Source organism: Giraffa tippelskirchi, chromosome 1 (genome assembly GCF_054371585.1).
Source record: "Giraffa tippelskirchi isolate mGirTip1 chromosome 1, T2T-mGirTip1v1.2.pri, whole genome shotgun sequence".
Lineage (NCBI taxonomy): Eukaryota > Metazoa > Chordata > Mammalia > Artiodactyla > Giraffidae > Giraffa > Giraffa tippelskirchi.
The window spans coordinates 173,203,603-173,224,744 of record NC_137275.1 but is presented as its reverse complement, the minus strand read 5'-3'; the positions used below and the strand labels follow the sequence as shown (position 1 = coordinate 173,224,744).

At 36.4% G+C, this 21,142-nt stretch overlaps 1 long non-coding RNA gene across 8 annotated transcripts in view; it reads right to left on the bottom strand.

The window, feature by feature from the left end:
- Nucleotides 1-21,142, bottom strand: part of LOC145512531 (uncharacterized) — a 1,082,988-nt gene that overhangs the window by 360,219 nt on the left and 701,627 nt on the right. The window contains exon 1 of one of the 8 annotated variants that reach the window (XR_014058649.1): nucleotides 899-1,066. The exons of the other annotated variants lie outside the window; for them this stretch is intronic. This is a non-coding gene — a long non-coding RNA (uncharacterized LOC145512531). Of the gene's footprint in view, nucleotides 1-898; nucleotides 1,067-21,142 lie in introns of those variants that run through there. 8 annotated transcript variants of the gene reach the window in all.

The following is a 21,142-nucleotide window of genomic DNA, read 5'->3' as shown; positions in this document are numbered from 1 at the left end:
ACCAGGGAAGTCCAATGTTTACACTGCTTAATGCTAACATGATGATAATTTGGATATACTGGGTTAAATATACTCTAAAAATTAATTTCACCTTTTTCTTAATATACTGTTTAATGTAACTCTCAGAAAAAAGTTAAATAATGGCTGGCATTATTTCTATTGGACAGTACTTCTTGAAGTATTTCAGTCTCTGACATGTTTATGTGGGTGACTGGGGGGAGGGAGATGAGTCTTGGAGGGAGGGCTATGAGTTCCCCTCCTCATATGTATAATTCTTTGATCTTAATGTCATAATCATCCCAAAACTTCTCCATCAATTACTCCCAGCCCAGGAAGGTGACATATTCTAGAAAGGACTATCTACGGTTGTCAGTTTCTCCATGTCCTGTAATCCTGCAAAGGAAATATATTTACAAGGCACTTACGCCTGGCAGCTCTCTTATTTTTCTTAAAATATGGGTGAGGGACTAGTTCTGTGATTGAGCACAAAATGAGAGCTGCTCTTTCATGCCATCTTCCAGGCAGGTGGTATTATGCACTGGGCTATTTATACAGTGAGTCCAGAGCCCAAATAGAAAAAGAAAAAGGGAAAAAAGAGGACAAAACTCTCTACCAAAAAGATTTCTGATTTCCCCAGGAACATACAGAGAAGAAAAAGACATTTGGTGTCAGCAGTAGTTCACTATCTAAATCCTTAATAATTACTCTAAAGCTATTGTTAAAGATAAAAGTGATTATAATATTAATAGTATCTTCTTATATTTGTGTAGCTCTTTATAGTTTAAAAAGCATATCCTCAGCTATCATCTGATCTCTTATGAAGACTCCACGACTTAGATGGCTTTATTCCATTTGCAAATGAGGAGACAGAAGCCACATGAGCTACTGAAGAACTTACAGAAATAGCAGCAAAATTAGTAGAATCCAGTCTCAAAACAGATTCTGATGGAATTTTCCCCTCAGTTCCTCTTACACTTAGGGCTTGGTCGGTCTTGCTTAAAGGTGCTGTTAGGTGCTCTTCTCCCCAAACTCCTTAAGAGTCCTAAGATAAGAATGACTAAATTCTGGGGTGGGGTGAGAAGGGTCACAGGATCACTAAAGCCACTTGTCATAGCTGTGGCTTTGTGACTTGAAATCAGCTGGCTTCACCCATGACTGTAGATATGACATAGCTTTAATTATCAGAATGGGCTAATTGTGAACAAACTGAGGTTCAGAACAGTGGTCCAAATAGCAAGCATCAGAATTACCTGGAGGACTTGTTAAAACCACAGGTCACTTGGTGCCCTCTCCAGAATTCCCAGTCCTATATAGCTCTGGGGTTATAGATAATCCCGATAATTTTCATTTCTAACTAATCCCTAAGTGATGCTGATGCTACTGGTCCAGGGACCACACTTAGAGAACCACTGCTTTAGGGTGTTAACTACATGGCACACATCTACGGGGACAGAGACATATAACTGCAGTGATAGGGAGAAGTCAGTTAAAATGGATGCCCAAAAGATGAGCTAGGTTTTCTCTGATGGCCTTCTGGAACCAGGACAACTTATATCAGTGAATTTCTGGTATATTCAGGAAACTGGATTGAGGGGCAATGAGAGGTAGATGACAACAGATGAGAGAGAAGCAGAGACAAAGAGATAGACATAAAGAAGGAGAGCCCCAAAGAGGCAGAGACAGAGAAAGATACACAGAGAGACCGACAGATTCATAGTAAAGAACCTTTGATAGCCAACTTACCAGAATAGACTAGAAAAGCAAATCAATACCACAGTTTCCTGTTGTACACATATTAAGAATAATCAAACAATAAAAGGTCATTAGTTAGCTATTGAAATGTTTGCAGTATTTCCCCTATGAAGGGAAATGATCATTTATCATCATGGCTGAAAGTCATTTAAAAAGTCTAAGCACAGTTACCCAAATTATAATAGCTGTGCGGGTAGACTGTCTTGCCTCTCTAAATTATGATCAAGCAGTAGGACTTCAAAACAGATTTTTATATAAAATTCTAAAAGGGAATTACTATTCAAGAAAAGCAATTAACTGGAGGCCTTTTTCTTAAGACCTAAGCGTTAAGAAAAGAGATTATCCCCCTGTTCCCCGCTCTCCCCAGGGCAAGGCACAGAGAGTTTCCTATTCTCTTGAAATGTCCTCACATGCTCATTTGTTTTGTCTATGTAATTCTAAGTTTTTTTCTGTTTGTTTGTTTAAACCTGTAGTGGAATGACAAGTATTATGTAGCAATGGTCAAAAATTAAATTACCCAAAGTACATTAACGAAAACTCTGCTTTAAGAAAATCACTCTCTTATTTCAAATCTGGGACAAATGAAATTTTCAGCCAAATCGTTTTTGAGGCATTAAGTTGTTCACAGTGACGGAGTGAAACAGTTGGATAATTATAAAGCAGTGTGTCACTTCAGAGAGTAATTTTCCATTTAAAAGAGAGCAAGGAGCTGGGTTTTCACAGGAAGTGCTTTCTGATTCAGTGGTTTGGGTCAAGGAAGTAAAGTGGTGTCTGGCTTCTGGCTGTCATGAATCCATACCTGAATACACATTGCCCACACTTGCACGGTCTCAGCACAATTTTGGAACCTGCCTCCGTTTTGCCCTGCTCAGTTAAAAGTTGGAAGGAGTGCAGCTGTAGAAAGCTATGGCTAGCACATTTTTTTATGGGTAAAATTTATAGAGTAATGTATCTACTTTTAGCATGACTATTGTTAAATCTGGAGATCAAGCAAAGTGACACTGAGTATATTGCTTTATCAATTGGATTCGTTCGAGTGAAAAATGCTGATCAGGCCATGTCTATCCCTTGGGTGCAGAAACCCTACTTCAACTCCTGAATGGTCAATACATAAAAGTCAAATTCATTATAATTTGTAGCTTTTTTTTTTCCTTGAAGAAGCACACAGTCCTCAGTACATCAATATCAACTCTTAAATCCACATAGGATGGAGAGGGTACAGCACAGTAATTCAATCTCTTTACACTTAATATGGTCAGGAAGGGAGAATGAAAACAGCCTCTTGTAAAATGATGGAAAAAACAGGATGCAATCACTCTGATGGAGTGGTGCAAAGGAGTCATTTTACACCATCTGTTACCAGGGCAACAAAATACAGTGAGCCCTATACATCTAACAGGTGACATTTTAGCTAAGAAATTGCTTCTTTGGTATTTTTTCTGTCTATGAAAAACAATGTTACCAGCGTTTTCACTTGTCATGTACTATAGGGCAACATATTCATGCTGACAGACTCATAATGGAAAAATCGAGCAGTTAAATAGTATTATGGTCTAACTTTTTGGATACATGTTAATATGTTCTTTAAAGAGATTTCAGACATTTTCAAACACCCTGGAGATTCAAGGGACTGGAAATCTCTGCATTCATTTGTGGATTCGACTTAGTTTCTAGGAGAAGGTACTTAACTTGTGTTTCCAGAATATGGCATAAAGTACTAGACACTTTCAAGAAAATACTTTCAAGAGAAGTAATTAATATAATTGTCTCATGTCCTGAGGCCCATTACCTTGGCAAACTTAACATTATGTTATGTATGCCCACAGGCCTTTAAAGAAAAAGAAAAGTAAGTGATGTTTTCACAGCAGAATAGTCTTTTCAGTCTACCCTGCAAGTTATTTGGTACTGGAAGAATAGGAAATGAAGAAATTAATTTTTTCAAGACTATGAAGAGTTTTATAGAATTTTTTTTTTTTAAGTACCTACAGAAAATGATTAATTTCCCTCTACGTCCCCAAATTCATGCAAGGTGATCGCTAAAAATGTGTCTTAGTCCTCCCTTGGATTTTGTTTGTTCACCCATCAAAGGATTCTGTTATTGCCCCAAAGCCTCTCTAGTTCTTTCAGACTTAGATTCCAAAGGTAAATATTCAAATTTGTGGCTGGGTCATCATTTTGCTTTCTCATGATGCTGTTTCAGAGCCACTGATGTCTAAGAGCAGAAATTGAGAGCTAGAATAAAGTTTAGAGAGTACTTGGTCCAAACTTCCCTCTTTACAGCTCAATCAACCAATATCTGAGGAGGGCAGAACATGGTAGAAATGGGACTAGAACAAAGGTCCCTTATTCTGGGCCAATACTCTTTCTCAAATATTTACTGAGCACCTGCTACCTGCCCAGCCTTCTGGGATATGGATATGGCATTAAATAGAGCATAATCCCAGCCTGGCACAATCAAGTGGGAGGAATGGGAATGACAGGTGGTGCTAGTGGTAAAAAACCTGCCTGCCAATGCAGGAGACAGAAGAGATGTGGGTTCAACCCCTGGATCAGGAAGATCTTCTTAAGAAGGGCATGGCAATACACTGCAGTACTTTTGCCTGGAGAATCCCATGGATAGAGGAACCTGGCAGGCTACAGTCCATAGGTCTGCAAAGAGTCAGACTCAACTGAAATAACTTGGTACACACGCAAGTGCTCCAATGAATGTACAACCACAGCACTGGAGGGAGACAAAGGTGGCAAAGCTCCTGTTTAAAGCAAAGACTGTATACTAATTATGTGGCAATTTGTCAGCTATCACGGCTAAACTGTCCAATAGTTGGGCTCAATAGGAAGTGACATAGAAGCCAGCATATCTGTGTCAAGGATCAGAAATAAATATATTCTTCTTTTATTGTTTCTTTACTGTGGCCAAAAGACACTTAACACAAAATTTACCATCTGTCTTAGTGCATTCAGGCTGCTCTAACCTAAGATACCAAAGAATAGGTAGCTTATAAACAACAGAAATTTATTTCTCACAGTTTTGGAGGCTGGGAGTCTGAGTTCTGGTGAGGGTCTTCTTCATGGTTGGAGACAGCCTACTTCTCACTGTGTTCTCAATGAAATGGGGGAGAAGCTCTGGTAATTCCTTTTATAAGGACACTAATTTCATTCATGAGAGTTTCACTTGCATGACCTGATTACCTTACCAGAGGCCCCATATCTCCTCAAATCAATATATCAGGGATTATAATTTAAACATCGGAATTTTGAGGGGACACTGTTAATCTATAACATTTTCTTAACCATTTGTAACTGTATAGTTCAGTGGTGTTAAATATATTTACACTGTTGTGAAACAAATCTCCAGAATTTTTGTATCTAGCAAATTTCAACCTCTATATTCATTAAACAGCTCCCTTTTTTCTCCCCTCCCCCTAGTCCCTAGTCCCCACCATTCTGCATTCTGTCGCTATGAATGTGACTCCTTTAACTACCTCCCGTAAGTGGAATCATATTGTATTTGTCTTTTTCGACTGGTATGTTTCACTTAGCACAACGTCCTCAAGATTCATCCAACTGTGACAGCATTTCCTTCCTTCTGAATAATATCTGAATGCATGTATATTACATATTTTGTTCATGCATTCCATCAATGAATATTTGACTTGCTTCTACCTCATGGCTATTGTCAATATCTTTACTATGGACACAGGTGTGCATATGGGTTAGAAATATTTTAATAAGGGAAGAGGCCATACATGGCAAGGGGGAGCTCAGCAAAGAGGAGGGAAAAGAAGAAAAAAAAAGTGCGCGCGTGTGTGTGTGTGTGTGCATGTGTGCATAGGTAGGTAGGTGAAATAAAATGTCAAAGCAATTACCTTAAGAAAATATCTCTGACTTCAATGTGGGATAAATAAAATCATATAGATTTCACCCATTATGGTCCCACCAAATAAAGACAAAAACTGGAAAATTAAGGTGGAAATAATCAGTAAATTAACAAGCAGTAGGTTGAGAAATAAAAAAAGAAGAAATTTTCTTATGTTAAATACTAAAATATCCCAAGAAACAAGAAGGGTCAAGAAATAGTAAAATACCAAAAGAGAGAATACCAAAAGCAGGGAAGTTTTAACCTAATTGAAGGGTACAGGGTAGGGAACAGAGAAAAAAGTAGTAAATTTTATTAACAGATAAATCCTCAAACCTATTTTGCCCTTTGTGTGCACTGCTGAAGAATCATCAGTCTTAGCTGCCAAACATAATGTGACTAAGGTATTGCTAGTTATGACAGAGAATTAGAAATAAAAAATATATATATATGTGTGTGTGTGTGTGTGCGTGCTATACATACATACATTTTAAATATATATGTTCTCTATATAACAGAAATATAATATATATCTTATGTACATACATACATATGTGTGTGTATGTGTGTGTATATGTACATATATATATATACACACACACACACATATACGTAAAGAAACAGGACAAGAGATGTCAGTGGTTTTAATACTGCTTTATGGAGTTAGAGTCATTCACAGGAGAGAGAGAAGTTTACAGGGTCAGGGCTGAAACCCATAAATCCAAGGAACAGTTATATTTGATTACAAATGAGAGCAGATATAATAAGGCTCAACTAGACCAAAATGTAAATGCAAATATGTTTTTAAAATAAGAAATAATTAAGTACCAAAGTAAGAAGGCATCTACACTATTTTTGTGTGATTTTCCATGTTGTGTTTCTATCATTGTCTAGGATGTCCTTTTCTGTTTCATGTACATTTGTTTTAAGTAGCCAAAGTAATGTGAAAACCTCAGTCTTTGCTGTACAGTGAAAAGCACCTTGCTGTAGGACTAGAGATATTTTGGTGTTCACAGCATCTGAAGGGTTAATGATTTCTGCTCTCTGGGTTCTAAGGTCTCTCAAGAGGTGGTGTCTCCTGGGTCAGCATCTGTCCTATTTAGAATCACACATTGTTACAAGAGACAGATGGACTTAACCAGCACTTGGATAAGCACCAAAATAATGTGATGAGTTAAAGGAAAGACAAAACACGGCACGGCAAATAAATGTACAGCAATTTCCCACCAGGCTTATAACCAAGAATCTAGGAGACAAGAATTTGTGTTTCCTAAATTTTAAACCATGTCAGTCATTTACTTTTTGTTTTCAATAACTGATTTAGAAAGTTAAAGTAGTTCCAAAGTTTGAGTTTAATAAAAAGAACAAACAAAAATAACTTAATCTAAAAAAACAACAAGAAGATTTTGATGAGAAATGTTTCCTTAAATAGGACTTTGAAAAGAAAGATATAAATTCTAAAATGGTTGCTATTGTGTAACAGTTATATTTAACACTTTTTTAAAATTAAAAATATCAGAAGTAATTTTACATATCTATACTTATTAGCATATGCAGATTTTTTTTAGTCCTTCTTTGTTTTTTAATATCAAAATATATGGCCTTCATGTGTCATTTTGATTCTTTATAAACATCACTGCTACTGCTGCTGCTAAGTCGCTTCAGTCGTGTCCAACTCTGTGCGACCCCATAGATGGCAGCCCACCAGTTATGTCTATAATATTCCATTAACTGGGTGAATTATATTGTCTTCAACCCATACTCTATTATTCGCTATTTAGGTTTATTTTTATATTTCTATTAAAAATGATATGTGGGTAGATGTAAGCTTTACTTCTTTATTTTGGGATTTTTTTTTTTTGATAGCAAATAGAAGGTATTAATTGGGCTTCCCTGGTGACTCAGACGATAAATAAATCTGCCTGCAATGTGGGAGACTTGGGTTCAATCCCTTGGTTGGGAAGATCCCCTGGAGGAGGGCATGGAAACCCACTCCAGTATTCTTGCCTGGAGAATCCCCATGGACAGAGGAGCCTGGCGGGCTGCAGTCCACAGAGTTTCAAAGAGTCAGACACGACTGAGCAACTAAGCACAGCACAGCACAGAAGGTATTAATTACACAGTTCAATCTATCAACACTTTCCTCTGGGATATATCCATTGACTTTGAACTTGGAAAGTTTTCCACATTTCCAGAATTATAATAAAAAATCACTGCCTTTTCCTTTTAATTTCTTTTTAATACTTTGAGTTATTCTTTTCCTCCTTACACTATCTATAACTTTTTAAGCATCCTGTGAAGTATGTACTTAGATATTGTTTTTTCCCAAATGCATAACAAACTTTTCAGTAATTGTTTATTGAATAATCACTTTCCTCTATTATTTGTGACTTTACGTTCTATACATTTTATATACCAGCATACCCTAGAGTCTTTTTCTGAGCAAAACAGCTGCACTTTGGATAGTCATCAATCTATTAAAAAATGTAAGTAAGAAAAAATTCTGAGTGAGATGTTTAGACGTTATTAAATGAGGCTCTTAACTATCACTCTATCATTAGGCTTTAACTTTTTGTATTTTTCTGAGTAAACAGTAATTTTATAAAACTCAATTTGTGCATTTGTGAACTCTAGTCATAAGCAGTTCCTTGTCTCTGAGGTTTATTTTTCATTTTTTTGAGGCATAATTCATTCACAATCCTCTCAGGGTTCTTGTGAGCAATTGTAAATAAAATATTCAGCACATATCCTGAATATAAAAGGTGCGATATGGAAATATAACCTATAAAATAGGACCAGTAGACTCTGTCATGAGATGTAGGTAAATCTGACCACAGTTCATGTGAAGACCAGACTGCTAATATTGTATGAAAGTAGGGGTACTGTTTAATCTATTATTCTTCAAAGTTTTATAGGTTCTCAAAGGAAGTTGTAAGAGAAGCAAAAAGTGCTGCTGGTCAGAAAACCAGATGATGCAAAAAGAAGAGAGTAACTCACAGAATACATTTCAACTCCTATAAAAGTTTAGTAATTGATTTTCATTGTGGGGAAGGGAAAGGTAGCAATGGAGGAGAAAAGGAGAGCAAAAGGTAAGCTATAACCTTTAATATATATGTCAGTGAAAATACTTTTCTTCAGTATGTCAATAGAAATATTTTTCAGATTGACATTTTAATACTAGGAAAATGTATAAGGATGCATACTTTACTTTTAACTCTCATAACAAATTTTGTTTTTTATAAATTTATTTATTTTAGTTGGGGGCTAATTACTTTACAACATTGTAATAGTTTTTGCCATACATTGACATGAATCAGCCATGGGTTTACATGTGTTCCCCTTCCTGGACCCCCCACCCACCTCCCTCCCCATCCCATCCCTCCGGGTCATCCCATTGCCCCGGCCCTGAGCCCTTGTCTCATGCATCGAACATGGAATGGTGTTCCGTTTCACATATGATAATATACATGTTTCAATGCTATTCTCCCAGAACGTCCCACCCTCACCTTCTCCCTCAGAGTCCATAAAATTTTTCTATGCATCTGTGTCTCTTATTCTGTCTCGCATATAGGGTTATCATTACCATCTTTCAAATTCCATATATATGCATTAGTATACTGTATTGGTGTTTTTCTTTCTGGCTTACTTCACTCTGTATAATGGGCTCCAGTTTCATCCATCTCAGTAGAACCGATTCAAATGTATTTTTTTTAATGGCTGAGTAATATTCCATTGTGTATATGTACCAAAGCTTCCTTATCCATTCGTCTGCTGATGGACATCTAGGTTGCTTCCATGTCCTGGCTATTGTAAACAGTGCTGCGATGAACACTGGGGTACACGCGTCTCTTTCAATTCTGGTTTCTTCAGTGTGTATGCCCAGCAGTGGGATTGCTGGGTCATATGGCAGTTCTATTCCCAGTTTTTTAAGGAATCTCCACACTGTTCTCCATAGTGGCTGTACTAGTTTGCATTCCCACCAACAGTGTAAGAGGGTTCCCTTTTCTCCACACCCTCTCCAGCATTTATTGCTTGTAGACTTTTGGATAGCAGCCATTCTGACTGGTATGAAATGATACCTCATTGTGGTTTTGATTTGCATTTCTCTAATAATGAGTGATGTTGAGCATCTTTTCATGTGTTTGTTAGCCATCTGTATGTCTTCTTTGGAGAAATGTCATAACAAATTTATAATTATTTTAGTCACATAAATAATTATAAAAAGTTCAGTCGCTCAGTCGTATCCAATTCTTTGTGAACTCATGGACTGCAGCATGCCAGGCTTCCCTGTCCATTATCAACTCCCTGAGCTTGCTCAAACTCATGTCCATCGAGTTGGTGATGCCATCCAACCATCTTATCCTCTGTCATCCCCTTCTCCTCAAGCCTTCAATCTTTCCCAGCAGCAGGGTCTTTTCCAGTGAGGCAGTTCTTCGCATCAGATGGCCAAAGTATTGGAGTTTCAGCTTCAGCATCAGGCCTTCCAATGAATATTCAGGACTGATTTCCTTTAGGATGGACTGGGTGGATCTCCTTGCAGTCCAAGGGACTCTCAAGAGTCGTCTCCAACACCACAGCTCAAACGCATCAATTCTTCAGCACTCAGCTTTCTTTATAGTTCAACTCTCACATCCACACATGACTACTGGAAAAACCACAGCTTTGACTAGATGGACCTTTGTTGGCAAAGTAATGTCTTTGCTTTTTAATATGCTGTCTAGGTTGGTCATAGCTTTTCTTCCAAGGAGGAAGTGTCTTTTAATTTCATGGCTGCAGTCACCATCTGCAGGGATTTTGGAGCCCCACAAAAATAAAATCTCTCACTGTTTCCATTGTTTCCCCATCTGTTTGCCATGAAGTGATGGGACTGGATGCCTTGATCTTAGTTTTTTGAATGTTGAGTTTCAAGCCAGCTTTTTCACGTTCCTCTCTCACTTTCATCAAGAGGCTCTTTTAGTTCTTCTTTGCTTTCTGCCATAAGGGTGGTGTCATCTGCGTATCTGAGATTATTGATATTTCTCCTGGCAATCTTGATGCCAGTTTGTGCTTCATCCAGACCAGCATTTTGCATGATGTACTCTGCATATAAATTCTCATATATAAAAAGTAAATGATGATTATTTATAATTAGACCAGTATTTCCCTCCCTTCTTATACCACTTCTGTCCAGTTTGGACTAATTAAAAAAAATCCCTACCACTTTAGAATAAAAATAGAGATAGATTAATCCCTGGTGACTATTTTAATAAGCTTAACACATGCCCTTAATACTATTGCTACTTGCCTCTTTCTAACACATCCTTTATTGTTCTAAAGCAGTGATCTTTATGTTTCAGAAATCAGTTACTATTCCATTTATTTAACAGAATAAAGTCCAAATGCCTTAGGTTTATGTATGTATAACCTGACCATTAGCTATTTTCTCATTTTAATCTCTAGTTCCTAACAGGCTTATACTTTATTCACTCTGAAAAACTCGTGTTCTGTGGACATCTTTCCAAACCCTGTGCCTTTGTATATCTTTCTACCTGTACTGCATATCTGCAACCTGTGCTTCTAGAGAATTGTTAATGGAATGTAAAAAAAAATAGGTCTTCTAATAGTGCATTAAAAATAGACATAAGCAAAGAAAAATCAGCCTTGCCAAATAAACTGAACTCAAAGTACAAGGACAGTGAAAAAAAAAGTCAAGTCAGCTTAACCCCAACTGGATTTACAAGATTAACAATATGGTTTGCAGTGTGCTTTGAAGGAAACCAACCAGCTTTAAGATAATTAAGTGCTACCATCAAGAAGGGAGTATGCAGGTGCCAAATAAGGTTGTCTGGGACACCAAAGTCCTCCCTATCTTACAATGCCATACAAATATGAAGAACTTAAAGAGTGTAGCCCTGACAGTGTTTGTGATATTCTAATTCGGACTGAAGGAAGACTTAGGAATCTAGATGAAGGAAAGAAATTAAACAAGGGATACACGTTTTATTTTTAAAAATTTTGGGATGCAAATCCAAGAATTTAATGAATACTTTAGACCTTTTTATTCTGTCTCTGGCTTTCAGTGATTTCTTATAGGCAATAAATCCTGTAGCCGCCTACCACACTGTCTTAGCTCTTCAGCATAAAAGAGAATATAGACCAGGATGGAAAGAGTTAGCTCTTCTGGTATGAAAAACGAGACCAAGCATGTTAGCATCCCCTTACCAATTTCTAGGAAGGCTGGGTCTGCCGAGCAGTGTTAAGTGTAGTAGAATCAATGGCTACTACCTCATCCTTTAGAGCCAGCTTGAAAGTCTTTTGTTCTCTGGAGTTTTAAGGGTTGTCCTTGCTTCCTACAGACAGGTGTAATTGCTTCTTACATTTGTCTATAGCATTTCATACAAACTTACAAAATAGTATTTGCCATCATATACTTTAAAAAAAATATTTGAATTCTTTAAAGGTAGAGTCCAGAACTTTATCTTTTATAGTTTCAATGCCTTGAATAGAGTCTGCATTAGAAAAATGTTCTTAAATGGACTTATCAAATTAAGCCATGAATCTAAGTTTCCAAGCCATGTTCAATCCTCTTTATTTTTCAAGTTTATCCCAGTAGTTTTACGAAGTTCTGTTGCACTGCAACCTGTTACCCATGACCCTTTTTCTCTAAACTACCACTGACTTTATTCTTAGTATCTCATGGCTTACAGTTTAATTATTTCTCACATAGTTATTCTCACTTCCTTGGTAGATAATTGGATTCTTAAGTATAGTAATCAAGGTTTATCCTAAGAAATATCTAGCACAAAACTGCCATCTGAGAAATATTCTGTAAATGCTTTATTGGTATACTCAGATAATATCCTAGTTTTTATCCAATATATTAATATCTAGTATATAAATTTTAATAGTAATGGTAACAACAAATGATCTGCATATCTAAATCAGATATTACAATATTTTCTGAACTGTTTTCTCTCCTGGTTAAGAACAATACTTTGGAATCAAACTGACACTGATGTGAATCATATCTCTGTCCCTTGTGACTTATATGACCTTTAGTTTGATCTCTTTAAACATTAGTTTTCTCATATATAAAATGAGGATAATAAAAGCCACCACAGCACAAAGTTGTTACATGGATTAAGTGAGATAATACATATAAAACACATAAGCAATGCCTAGCACACAATAACTGCTTCAGGGAAGACAGATGTTCTTATTCTTCTTATTATTACTGTGATTATAAAACAACCTATCAGTCCAGGGAAGTTTGTGTAGACCTTTAAATTGCTTCCAATGTTTTTCACTTAAAATATTATTTTTCCCTCTAGAAAAATACCTGAAAATGAGTGATTGAAGGCTACTGGAAATAGAGGGGACTAATTGATCCTTGAACAATGCAGGAGGTAGGGGGAAGCTGAAAATCCACAGATAACTTTATAATCAGTCCTCTGTACCTGCAGTTCCATATCCATGGATTCAACCAACCACAAATCATGTAGTATTGTAGTATCAGTTCAGTTCAGCCGCTCAATCGTGTCTGATTATTTGCGAAGCTATGGATGGCTGCATGCCAGGCCACCCTGTCCATCACCAACTCCCAGAGTTTACTCAAACTCATGTCCCATTGAATTGGTGATGCCACCCAACCATGTCATCCTCTGTTGTCCCCTTCTCCTCCTGCCCTCAATCTTTCCCAGCATCAGGGTCTTTTCCAATGAGGCAGTTCTTCGCATCAGGTGGCCAAAGTATTGGAGTTTCAGCTTCAGCATCAGTCCTTCCAATGAATATTCAGGACTGATTTCCTTTAGGATGGATTGGTTGGATCTCCTTGCAGTCCAAGGGACTCTCAAGAGTCTTCTCCAACACCACAGTTCAAAAGCAGCAATTCTTCGGCACTCAGCTTTCTTTATAGTCCAACTCTCACATCCATACATGACTACTGGAAAAACCATAGCTTTGACTAGATGGACCTTTGTCAGCAAAGTAATGTCTTTGCATTTTAATATGCTGTCTAGTTGGTCTAACCTTTCTTCCAAAGAGCAAGCGGCTTTTAATTTCACGGCTGCAATCACCATCTGCAGTGATTTTGGAGCTCAAAAAAAAAATAAAGTCTACCACTGTTTCCACTGTTTCCCCATCTATTTCCCATGAAGTGATGGGACCGGAAGCCATGATCTTAGTTTTCTGAATGTTGAGTTTTAAGCCAACTTTTTCACTCTTCTCTTTCACTTTCATCAAGAGGCTCTTTAGTTCTTTACTTTCTGCCATAAGGGTAGTGTTATCTGCCTATCTGAGGTTATTGATATTTCTCCCAGCAAACTTGATTACAGCTTGTGTTTCAACCAGTCCAGCATTTCACATAATGTACTCTGCATATAAGTTAAATAAGCAGGGTGATAATATACAGCCTTGACACACTCCTTTCCCAATTTGGAACAAGTCTGTTGTTCCATGTCCAGCTCTAACTGTTGCTTCTTGACCTGCATACAGATTTCTCAGGAGGCAGGTCAGGTAGTCTTGTATTCCCATCTCTTTAAGAATTTTCCACAGTTTGTTGTGATCCACATGGTCAAAGGCTTTGCTATTGTAATATATAGTTGCTGAAAAAATCTGCATGTAAATGAACCCATGCAGTACAAAGCTGTATTATTCAAGGGTCAACTAAGTTTTTATATTTAAAAATTATACAAAGGGAATAATATCAAATAAAATAGTGATATAAGGAATTCCAAAAGACTACCTCTTCATAAAATACAAAAACTGGCAAAAATTCTAAGTATCAACATTTTGTATCTCTGGAAACTAATTAAAAACTCACAGCAATCCAGGCAAAGCTGAGTTAAGAAATATGGCTGAGCTCATTAAGAAGAACAAACTTTGTTCCCTTTTACTTACTCTAGTCCCAGCCCCATTTGCTGCATAAAACTATAGGGAAATATTTTAGTGGCTAAATTAATGTATTCTCTGTTTGAAACTCATTTCTTTACCTATCTTATTTAAAAGTCAGTTGCAGAAAACATTTATAAACTTATATTGATGGGCATACATTATATAAAGATGTGATTTGTGACCATAATAGCTGAAAGAAGAGGGGGAGAGAAAAGAGCTTTATACTATACTAGATACTATCAAAATTATTTTGATATTAAACCAAAATTTGAATCTAAATGTTGAAAGTTTTAAATTTAAATCCCCATGACAATGATTAAAAAAAAAACCTCTAAAATATATTAAAAGAAACAATAACTTAACTCACTTCTGTCGTGTCTGACTATTTATGATGCCATGGACTGTAGCCCACCAGGCTTTTCTGTCCATGGGATTCTCCAGGCAAGAATACTGGACTGGGTTGCCATTTCCTCCTCCAGGGGATCTTCCCGACCCAGGGAACAAACCCTAGTTTCTTATGTCTCCTGTATTGGCAGGTGGGTTCTTTACCACTAGCACCACCTAGAAAGCCAATAAGGGAATTAAAAATGCACAGTAAAAAATATCTATTTCACTGGAAAGAATGCAGTAGTGAAGGAATTAGATATATAAAAAGATAGAAGACACATACAATATAATAACAGAAATAAGTCCTCTCTTATATGTCATTACTTTAAGTACAATTGGATTAAACTCTCCAATCAAAAGGCAGTGATGAGAAGAATGGAATTTTTTTTTAAATCATTCATCTGTATGCCTTCTAAACACATTTAATTTATATCCAATGACACAACAGGTTTTAAGTGAAGGACTATAAAAGATATTTCATGAAACAGTAACGAAATTGAGCTGGAGTGGCTATTAATATTAGAAAAAATAAACTTTAAGTCAAGAACTATTACAAGAGACAAAGGACATATATAATAGTAAAAGGGTTAATCCTTCATATAATGATTATACAAATATATGCACCTAACAAAAGGGCCCTAAAATACGTGGAGAAAGACTAATAACTCAAGGGAGAAACAGTTCAATGATAACAGAGATATCAATACCTCACTTTCAGTAACGGATAGAACAACTAGATAGACCAAGAAGTCTGTAAAAGACTTGAATAACATTATTAACCCAAGAGACCTAATAGACAATTATAAAATACTCCAGTCAATAATAGCAAGTAAACATTCTTCTCAAGTGCACATGGAATATTTTCAATGTAGATCACATGTTAGGTCACATAACCAGTCTCAATACATTAAAAAAGATTGAAATAATACAAATATGTTCTTTGATGACATGGAATAAAGTTACAAATCCATAACAGAAGGAAATTTGAAAAATTCAGAAATATGTTAAATTAACACATTCTTATAAAGAAAAAATTAAAAAGAGATGTAGAAAATATTTGAAATGAACAAAATGCAAACAAAACATACTAAAACTTATTGAATGCAGTAAAAGCAGTGCTAAGAGAGAAATTTATAACTATAAATGCTTACATTAAAAAGAATTAAGGTGTCAAATCAATAACCTAAATCTCCACCTAAAGAAGCTGGAAATAGAAGGGCAAACTAATCTCAACATATGCAGAAGGAACAAAATAATAAAGATTAGAAAAGAACAGAGTATAGGAGATGGATATAGAGAACCAATTAACTCAAAAGTTTGATCTTTGAATATATATATATATAAAGACAAGCTTTTAGATAGAATCACCAAGAAAAAAAAAAGAGAGGGGAACAAATATCACTACAATCTAGAATGAAAGTGGGGACATTACTACCAACTTGACAAACATAAAAAAGATTAAAACATATTACTGTGAACAACTGTATGCCAAAAAACTAGATAGCCTTGATGAAATAAACAAATTAATATACATAAATTACCTAAACTGACTCAAGGGAATTAAAAATTTGAATTGACCTCTAAGGGAAAAAAAAAATTGAGTCAGTAATTAAAGCATTTCCAACAGAGAAAAACTCAAGATCACATTGCTCTAATGGTAAATCCTACCTAATGTTTAGAGAAGTGAAAAATTCAAACTCCTGCAAAAGCCAAAAGAAATGAGAATTTCCTAAGACATTGTATAGGCCAGTATTATCCTAGATATCAAAGACAGAAAAAGAAATCAAAAGAGAAAAAAAACTAGACCAGTATCCCTATGAATATTGGTGCAAAAATGCTCAACAAAATACTAGTGAAACAAATTCAGTAGCATATTAAGCCATATGATTCTCCCTTTTATATATGTACCCATAAGAATTTTAAAACTTATGTTTACACAGAAATCTGTACCTGGCTGGCATCATTAATTCAATAGCCATGAGTTTGAGCAAGCTCCAGGAGATGGTGAAGGACAGTGAAGCCTGGTGTGTTGTAGTCCATGGAGTCACAAATAGTCAGACATGACTTGGTGATCGAACAACAACAAAAATGCTTACAGTGATTTTATTCATAACCACCAAAAACTGGAACCAACCAAGATATCCTTCAAATGGTGAATGCATTAAAAACAATAGAGGTGATGACCAAAGTTGATGCTTGGAGAAATTATTTAGAGAATTAGCATTATAAATTGTGTTCAGGTGCCCTATACAGTGGAATAGTCCTTATGTATATATGAAATATTACAAATTCACAGTAAAAATGATGTATAGGGAAAGAAAAATATCTTCATATTTTGGAATACTACTTAACATAAGAAAGGAATAAACTATTGATTCAAGCAATAAAATAGATGAATCTTAAATGCTTTTTTCTAAGGAAAAGAGTCTGTTCCCAAAGGCTATATATTACATAATTTCATTTACATGACACTTGGAAAAAGGCAAATTTTGAGGAAAGAAAAGGAGGAGTGTGGAGTGGGAGAAAGGATGTCTATAAAGGAGCAGTGTGAGTAAATTTTGAAGGTGATGAAACTGTTCTGTACAGAACAGTGTTGGATACCTTACTCTATGCATTCATCAAAATCCATAGAACACATACCTCAAAAAAGTGAATTTTAATATATGAAAATTTTAAAAATCAACCAGGATACAGAAGAAAGATGGGTTGCAGATTGTGACAAATATACCTAAATGTGTGCATCAAATTACAACTGAATTTTAGGAATGAAGAAGAAAGGGGATGGAAAATCATATTTTGACTGATACTATAAAGTTACAGATGACTAAAACACCCTGTATAAGTACTCTAGTTTTTAAACTTATTTCTCATAGGAATATGGGTTATGAATTATGAAACCACCTTATTTGTATATTAGGGCTGAACAAATTAGTAGATATACTGTAAATAATCAGAGCCAGATTTCTCATTGTCAGAGAGGAAAGTTACATTTAAAGAGACAAAGCTAGAATGAACCTTGCAGTGCTGGACTGGAAATTGAAAGTATTAAAATATAGGTCTATGATATGTGTATGCATGTATGTGTATTTGTGTACCGTATGTGTGAGTGTAATACAATCAACCTTAATAGTTTGTGGATTCATGTGCAAATTTGCCTACATATGACCAAGGGCTCGTAGGAACCTAACCCTATGTTTTCCCTAGATACAAAGATTCAGCATTCATTAACTCAGTGTTCACAGTGACTTAATGGAGCACAACTACTGTGAATAATGAGTCAACTCTGCATGTGCGTGTATGTGTGTGTGTGTGTGTGTGTGTGTGTGTGTGTGTGCGTGTGTGTGTGTATTTTCTGTTTCTTTTCATGGTATCCAGGCAATGATAATTCTGAAATTCAGAACATATTAGTAAAAATACAAATGTTTCAGGCAGGATACCTGTACCAAATCTGTTTTGTTTAGTTTTATTTTACTTTTTGGCTATGAATGTATAGACACTGTTTATATTCTCTGAATTTAAGAACCAATCTTTATAACATTAGGGTATTAGTATACACCTCTCAGAGTTTGTTACAACATCTTATTTAATTCTTAAATGCATTATCAATACAGCATTCATTAAACACTCACTATAGATATCTATAAACATATATATATATACATATATACACACACATATATAAAACTACTGCCTTTTATGTTACTATGACTATGCAAACTTTAGATTTCATATTATGTATATTCCTGAAGGTTCATACAAATAAAAAAGCAGTAACAAAAAGAACAGCATCATTATAATCTACAAGTCAGAGAATTCAATTGGGCAAAATCTGGGTGATATTCCTATTAATTAATTATAGAGGTAGATCAAGAAATAATATCTAAAATTCAATGCATATAATTTTTTCTCTGATTCATCCATAAAAGCATTAATATCTTCTAGAAATGGGTAAAATCTTTGCTTATTATATATTTATCACTAACCCCAAGATTAAGAGACAGCACCAGGTACTGCCAAACTATTCTGCTTTAGCTAGGAGCATCCCCACATCTTTCTTCATATTCTCTTTTATGGATACTGGAAATAACAACACCTGAGACACAATGTCCTACAAATTACAGAGAGGCAGGCAGAAGTGTAGTGCTCCTTGATATGCTTAACCCCTAAAGAAATGTTTTGTAAGCAGGACTAGAGATGGAAAGAGAACTAGGGGCAGATCTTTAATTGATGGGAGTCATTTATTAGGAAATATGTATTGAATATCTTTATGTGCTCAGTTTTCTAGGAGCTAAGGATACAAGGTAAAGGTAGTCTTGGTCCTAAATGAGTAGGAGACAGAGAGCAAACAACAAATATTATTTAAATATCAGTTTACTGTTTACATGGACTTCCCTAGTGGCTCAGACAGTAAAGCGTCTGCCTACAATGCGGGAGACCCGGGTTCAATCTCTGGGTTGGGAAGATCCCCTGGAGAAGGAAATGGCAACCCGCTCCAGTACTCTTGCCTGGAGAATCCCATGGACGGAGGAGCCTGGTGGGCTACAGTCCATAGGGTCGCAAAGAGTCAGACGTGACTGAGCGACTTCACTTTCACTTTACTTTCTTACTGTTTACAGTCTAATAAGGTTTAGACTGACGTGCTAAGAAACTAAAATAGGATGATGTAATTTGAATTATATATTTAAAGTAGAGGTACTCAATCCAAATAAAAAATATCAAATGCATATGTTCTCTAGTTACCGAGAACACTAGAAATACAAAATGCAATAGTCATTTAATAACATTTGCAACGGCCGTGAGAAGGGCATTACAGCTTCAAAACTTTGTATTGCTGACACTACTCTAGAGGGAGAAAAAAAGCTATTAATATTAAAACTAGGAACAATGGCCACCACATTATTTAAACTTATTTTTAAAAATTTTGACAGTGGTATAAAGAAATAGATATAGCTTTTATTGTGTCATTATCTGTAGATGATCAGTTCAGTTCAGTTCAGTCGCTCAGTCGTGTCCGACTCTCTGCGACCCCATGAATTGCAGCACGCCAGGCCTCTCTGTCCATCACCAACTCCCAGAGTCTACCCAAACCCATGTTCGTCGAGTCGGTGATGCCATCCAACCATCTCATCCTCTGTCGTCCCCTTCTCCTCCCGCCCCCAATCCTACCCAGCATTAGGGTCTTTTCCAATGAGTCAACCCGTCGCATGAGGTGGCCAAAGTATTGGAGCTTCAGCTTCAACATCAAACCTTCCAATGAACACCCAGGATTGATCTCTTTTAGGATGGACTGATTGGATCTCCTTGCAGTCCAAGGGACTCTCAAGAGTCTTCTCCAACACCACGGTTCAAAAGCATCAATTCTGCGGCGCTCAGCTTTCTTCACCGTCCAACTCTCACATCCATACATGACCACTGGAAAAACCATAGCCTCGACTAGACGGACTTTTGTTGGCAAAGTAATGTCTCTGCTTTTAAATATGCTATCTAGGTTGGCCATAACCTTCCTTCCAAGGAGTAAGCGTCTTTTAATTTCATGGCTGCAGTCACCATCAGCAGTGATTCTGGAGCCCCAAAAAGTAAAGTCTGACACTGTTTCCACTGTTTCCCCATCTATTTCCCATGGAGTGATGGGACCAGATGCCATGATCTTAGTTTTCTGAACGTTGAGCTTTAAGCCAACTTTTTCACTCTCCTCCTTCACATTCATCAAGAGGCTCTTTAGTTCTTCTTCACTTTCTGCCATAAGGGTGGTGTCATCCGCATATCTGAGGTTATTGATATTTCTCCCTGCAATCTTGATTCCAGCTTGTGTTTCTTCCAGCCCAGCGTTTCTCATTTGCTGGCATATCGAGTGCAGCACTTTCATAGCATCACCTTTGAGGATTTGAAATAGCTCAACTGAAATTCCATCACCTCCACTAGCTTTGTTCGTAGTGATGCTTTCTAAGGCCCACTTGACTTCACATTCCAGGATATCTGGCTCTAGGTGAGTGATCACACCATCGTGATTATCTGGGTCGTGAAGATCTTTTTTGTACAGTTCTTCTGTGTATTCTTGTCACCTCTTCTTAATATCTTCTGCTTCTGTTAGGTCCATACCATTTCTGTCCTTTATCGAGCCTATCTTTGCATGAAATGTTTCTTTGGTATCTCTAATTTTCTTGAAGAGGTCTCTAGTCTTTCCCAATCTGTTGTTTTCCTCTATTTGTTTGCACTGATCGCTGAGGAAGGCTTTCTTATCTCTCCTTGCTGATAAAATTATCTATATAGATAAGC